The sequence below is a fragment of the Protopterus annectens genome, chromosome 5.part0 (assembly GCF_019279795.1).
Source record: "Protopterus annectens isolate FY-2018-M chromosome 5.part0, PAN1.0, whole genome shotgun sequence".
NCBI lineage: Eukaryota > Metazoa > Chordata > Ceratodontiformes > Protopteridae > Protopterus > Protopterus annectens.
In genome coordinates this window covers 1,119,839,723-1,119,845,737 of record NC_056735.1, presented here as the reverse complement: position 1 = coordinate 1,119,845,737, position 6,015 = coordinate 1,119,839,723, and the positions used below count along the sequence as shown (strand labels likewise).

The following is a 6,015-nucleotide window of genomic DNA, read 5'->3' as shown; positions in this document are numbered from 1 at the left end:
GAAGGAATGTCAACAATTGTTATTGGTTGTAAGAGAAATTGTGGATCATGTTATAAGTAAAGGGATGAATGTAAAACCTATCATAGGTGTTATTAGCAAGGTATTTGATAGAATGGGACATGATGTTTCTTGGGGTGTTATGGAGAAGTATGGACTAGGTAATAGAACTATGAGAGTGTGTATGTCAGCATATCAAAATACTGTGGTGAGTGTGTGTCAGGGAATTTGTGGTTGAGTAAAAAGGTATGCATGTAGTTTCATATAAGACAATGATGTCCCAATAGTGGAATACTGTTTGCAATGGTGATGAAGGAGATAGTGAGTGAAGTAGATTATAATGTGAAAGATGCTAGACATGTGATACAAAAGGAGGTGGTGATACCAGTTGTTTTGACATACGCAGGTGATGCATGTTGTTGCTAAGAGCAAAATATGGGAATATCCATAAATGAAGAAAATAAGGGTGTCGGTGATGTAGTGAAAAATGGATGTGTGTTTTTCAGTGAGCGAAGTGTCTTTGCTATGAATAAAATTTGGAAACAATGATATAGTTATGGTGCATTGGGAAGAGTTGATGAAAGAAGTTAAAGAAATATGTCCTGTGTGGAGAACGTATAGATTGACATGCACGAAAAAGGTTTATCTGGTAAATTTGGTATTAATGGAAAAATAGCATATATATATCAACTATTAATATGATTCCAGTAAAATGTGAAAAGGAAATTATGTCATTGGTGTTTTATTTCATATGGGGTTCAAGATTCAACCTAATGAAAAGAGGTGTGCTATATATGAGTGATTATGAAGGGGAATTGGGATTACTAAAACCACTTCGGCATTCGTCTTTAAACTTGGGTAGATTACTAAAGTGGGTAAAGGCAGAGAATAAGAATTTAACAATGAAAATATTTAAATATAAGCACAAAAATTCTGGGAAATAATTAGAATATGAAAAAGAGAAAAAGGAAAGGCTATATGAATGAAGAAATAAAAAATATCAAGAAAAAATACTATATGGAAAATAAAATTTGATGATATAGAGAAAAATAGAAGGATGTGGTATGGTACTATAATGAAAGGTAATGTTATACCATAGCTATTTGGATGATATACTTATTGTATGGGACAGGCTCAGTAGTGAGATTAATGGCTTTTTTGACTATTTAAATTCTACTGCATCATTTTTAAGTTTGTCGTTACTTTTGACCACAATGTTATCAACCATTTGGATATTAAACTTTCTGAAAATGATTTGGAACAGTGCTTTGTTAGTACTACCACCCTGAACATCAAAAATGGGGTATAGTGAAAGGGCAGTATATACATTTGGCCAGAATGATTTCGGAGGATAATCATTTTATGTTAGAAAGTCAACAATTGACCAATATGTTTTTGGCACGTGGGGACTCTGTTCAGTTAATTTCCATAGTTAGGTCTGAAGTTGTAAGTAAAAGAGAGAAGGGGGATATCTTACAATTCAGTGGGAGACATGTTCAAATACACCTTCACCTCAAAAAGTAACCAGTATTTGGCTTTCATTATGGAACATTGTTTGGAAGACCAATATATTAGGGAGGTGGTGTATAAGAATTGATATGTCTTTTCCTGCTTAAATGGTATTATGGAAAAGGTTGAGGAAAAGCCAGCCTTTGTTTACCAGAGGGGTAGAACTATGAACAAGGTTTTGTTACCAGAAGGGTAGAACTATGAACATTGTTTTGGAAAATAATAGTGATTTGGGTGGTTTTACTAACCCAGCCACTGGGGATGCACAAGCCAGTGCATTTCTTTATGCCGGTCCCAAGCCCGGATAATTGGGGAGGGTTGTGTCAGGAAGGGCATCTGGTGTAAAATTTTGCCACATCATATATGCAGAAAACTGTACAGAAATTCATACCGGATCAGTCGAGGCCCGGGTTAACAATGACTGCCACCAGTAATGTTGACCAACAGGGTGCTGGCGGAAATTGGGCTACTGTTGGCCGAAGGAGGAGAAGAGGCGGAAGCCATGCTTGAAGGCAGGTAAAGGCTAGGACTGTGATAGTGAGGGTCGGAACTTTGAATGTTGGCAGTATGACTGGTATAGGGAGGGAGCTAGCTGATATGATGAACCGAAGGACGGTTGGTATATTGTGTGTGCAAGAGACCAGATGGAAGGGGAGCAAGGCTAGGTGTCTCAGAGGAGGTTTCAAATTGTTTTATCATGGTGTGGATGGGAGGAGAAATGGCATAGGCATTTATCCTGAAGGAACAGTATGCTAAGAGTGTTTTGGAGGTGAAAAGAGTGTCGGACAGAGTGATGTTAATGAAGCTGGAAATTGATGGTGTAATGATGAATGTTGTTAGTGCATATGCTCCACAAGTTGGGTGTGCGATGGATGAGAAAGAAAAATTTTGGAGTGAGTTGGATGAAGTGGTTATGACTGTACCCAAGGGTGAGAGACTGGTGATTGGAGCAGATTTCAATGGGCATGTTGGTGAAGGGAACAGAGGGGATGAGGAAGTGATGGGTAGGTATGGTGTTAAGCAAAGGAATGCAGAAGGTCAGATAGTAGTGGATTTTGCGAAAAAAGGATGGACATTGCTGTGATGAATACGTATTTTAACAAGAGGGAGGAGCATAAGGTGACATACAAGAGTGGAGGAAGATGCACACAGGTGGATTATATCTTATGTAGATGGGCCAATCTGAAGGAGACTGGAGACTGTAAAGTGGTGGCAGGGGAAAGTGTAGTTAGGCAGCATAGGATGGTGGTTTGTAGGATGACATTGGTGATCAAGAAGAGGAGGATGAGTGTGAGAGCAGCACCAAGGATCAAATGGTGGAAATTGAAAAAGTGTAATTGTGAGGTGATGTTCAGGGAAGAGTTAAGACAGGCACTATGTGGCAGTGAAGAGTTACCGAATAGCTGGGTAACTACAGCAGAGCTAGTAAGAGAGATGGCTAGAAGGGTGCTTGGTGTGACATCTGGAAAGAGAAAGGAGGACAAGGAGACCTGGTGGTGGAATGAAGAAGTACAGGAGAGTGTACAGAGAAAAGAGGTTGGCGAAGAAGAAGTGGGATTGTCAAAGAGATGAAGAAAGTAGACAAGAGTATAAGGAGATGAGGTGCATGGCAAAGAGAGAGGTGACGAAGACTAAGGATAAGGCGTATGAAGAGTTGTATAAAAGGTTGGACACTAAGGAGGGAGAAAAGGACCTGTACTGATTGGCTAGACAGAGGGATCGAGCTAGGAAAGATGTGCAGCAGGTAAGGGTGATAAAGGATAATGAGGGAAACATACTCGCAAGCGAGGAGAGTGTGTTGAGCAGATGGAAAAAGTACTTTGAGGGGTTGATGAATGAAGAGAATGAGAGGGAGAGAAGGTTGGATGATGTGCGGATAGTGAATCATGAAGTGCAGTGGATTAGCAAGGAGGAAGTAAGGATAGCTATGAAGAGGATTAAGAACGGAAAGGCTGTTGGTCCAGATGACATACTTGTGGAAGCATGGAGGTGTTTAGGTAAAATGGCAGTGGAGTTTTAAACTAGATTGTTTAATGAAATCTTGGAAAGTGAGAGGATGCCTGAGGAATGGAGAAAAAGTGTTTTGGTACTGATTTTTAAGAATAAGGGTGATGTGCAGAGCTGTAGTAACTACAGCGGGATTAAACTAATCAGTCACAGCATGAAGTTATGGGAAAGAGTAGTGGAAGCTAAGTTAAGAAAGGAGGTGATGATTAGTGATCAGCAGTATGGTTTCATGCCAGGAAAGAGCACTACAGATGCGATGTTTGCTCTGAGAGTGTTGATGGAGAAGTACAGAGAAGGTCAGAAGGAGTTGCATTGTGTCTTTGTGGATTTAGAGAAAGCATATGACAGGGTGCGTAGAGAGGAGTTATGGTATTGTATGAGGAAGTCGGGAGTGTCAGAGAAGTATGTAAGAGTGGTACAGGATATATACGAGGGTAGTGTGACAGCAATGAGGTCTGCTGTGGGAGTGATGGATACGTTTAAGGTGGAGGTGGGATTACATCAAGGATTGGCTCTGAGCCCTTTCTTATTTGCAATGGTGATGGACAGGTTGACAGATGAGATCAGACAGGAGTCCCCATGGGCTATGATGTTTGCAGATGATATTGTGATCTGTAGTGAGAGTAGGGAACAGGTGGAGGAGACCTGGAGAGGTGGAGATATGCTCTAGAGAGAAGATGAATGAAGGTCAGCAGGACTAAGACAGAATATATGTGTGTGAATGAGAGGGAGGACAGAGGAATGGTGAGAATGCAGGGAGTAGAGGTGGCGAAGGTGAATGAGTTTAAGTTCTTGGGATCAACAGTTCAGAGTAATGGTGAGTGTGGAAGAGAGGTGAAGAAGACAGTACAGGCAGGATGGAGTGGGTGGAGAAGAGTGTCATGAAGTGATTTGTGACAGACGAGTACCAGTAAGAGTGAAAGGGAAGGTCTACAAGATGGTAGTGAGACCAGCTATGTTATACAGGTTGGAGACAGTGGCATTGACAAAAAGGCAGGAGTCAGAGCTTGACGTGGCAGAGTTGAAGATGTTAAGATTTGCACTGGGTGTGACGAGGATGGACAGGATTAGGAATAAGTATATTAGAGGGTCAGCCCAGGTTGGAAGGTTTGGAGACAAAGCCAGAGAGGCAAGATTACGTTGGTTTGGACATGTGCTGAGGAGGGATGCAGAGTATATTGGGAAAAAGATGCTAAGGATGAAGCTGCCAGGTAACAGGAAAAGAGGAAGGCCTAAGATAAGGTTTATGGATCTAGTGAGAGAGGACATGCAGGCGGTTGGTGTGACAGAGCAAGTTGCAGAGGACAGGAAAAAATGGAAACAGTTGATCTGCTGTGGCGACCCCTAATGGGAGCAGCCAAAAGAAGAAGATTAGAAACAAAAAACTTGGCACCTTTAAATGTGTTTTTTATAGCCAATGTAAGCTTATTTTGGTCAGTGACCTGGCCATGGTCAATGGAATTAAAATCAAAGCCAAGTTTCACTATAACTGTAACAGTTGGGGTAGTGTACCAGGCTGTTTGTCCGAAATGTAATGGGTTTTATGGGGGTAAAACTCAAAGAAAGTTGAGAGGATGAATATATGAACACACTTTGGATATTAGGAAGAAAACCCTTTAAAATTCTGTGACTAAACATAATTTAATTTGCCCCTGAACACAATTTTGTATTCTTTGGTTTAGATCACATTATGAGAAATCCTAGCGAGGGACCTTTGGAAGATTTGATTGAAGCTAGTGAGGGGCGGTGACAGTTTAGTTTAAATTCCACAACCCCCCCCCCCCCCAGTTTGAGTGACCATTTTTCTTTTAAATGCATTTTGAGGTTAAAATCATATATCGTGTGAAGCAACTGTGTTTCTTTTTAATATATGGAAGTTTTGGATTTGTTGAGCATGGTCTTGTGACCTTTGTAGTGGGATATTTAAATGAATGAGTTAGACTGTTTAATTATTCTGATGAAATTTGGACTGACATTTGAAAGCACTTAATCTTATTTGTATTATATTTTTTATTTCTTTAGTGTAATAAAGTGTATATAAGTGCAGAGCTTCCGTCATCTGTGGCTGTTTCCTGAGGATCAGTATTTTGTGTATTTTGCTGACTCTGGTTCTTTGTTTTTTGTTTGCTATGTCTCCACTGGATCCTTCTGTGAGCAGTAGCAGTAAAGGGAGAGTTAATTTGGAAAACATTGTGACTAGTGTTGGTTTGTTCACTCAGCTGGTACAGGAATTATTGAAAAAGTCAACTCTAATCAACAGTCTCATGCCAGTGACTTTTTTCAAACAGCTTCTTATTTGATTACCTCTGGGCAAACGGAGCCACCGGATGTAAGAGGGAATTTGGTGCAGGACTTAATATCGACAAAAATACACTTTTGGATTGGTTAAATGGTACTTTGAGTTTTGGAAACGGAGGGTTTGAGGAAACGCCATCCTTGAAGCACCTTATGGACAAACTTGAGAATACACTTTACAAATGCTGTAAACTACAATTGGAGAAT

General features: G+C 40.3%; 1 protein-coding gene across 1 annotated transcript in view; it reads left to right on the top strand.

The window, feature by feature from the left end:
• LOC122802330 (mannosyl-oligosaccharide 1,2-alpha-mannosidase IB-like) overlaps positions 1–6,015 on the top strand; it is a 2,920,195-nt gene that overhangs the window by 1,312,301 nt on the left and 1,601,879 nt on the right. The window lies entirely within an intron of this gene.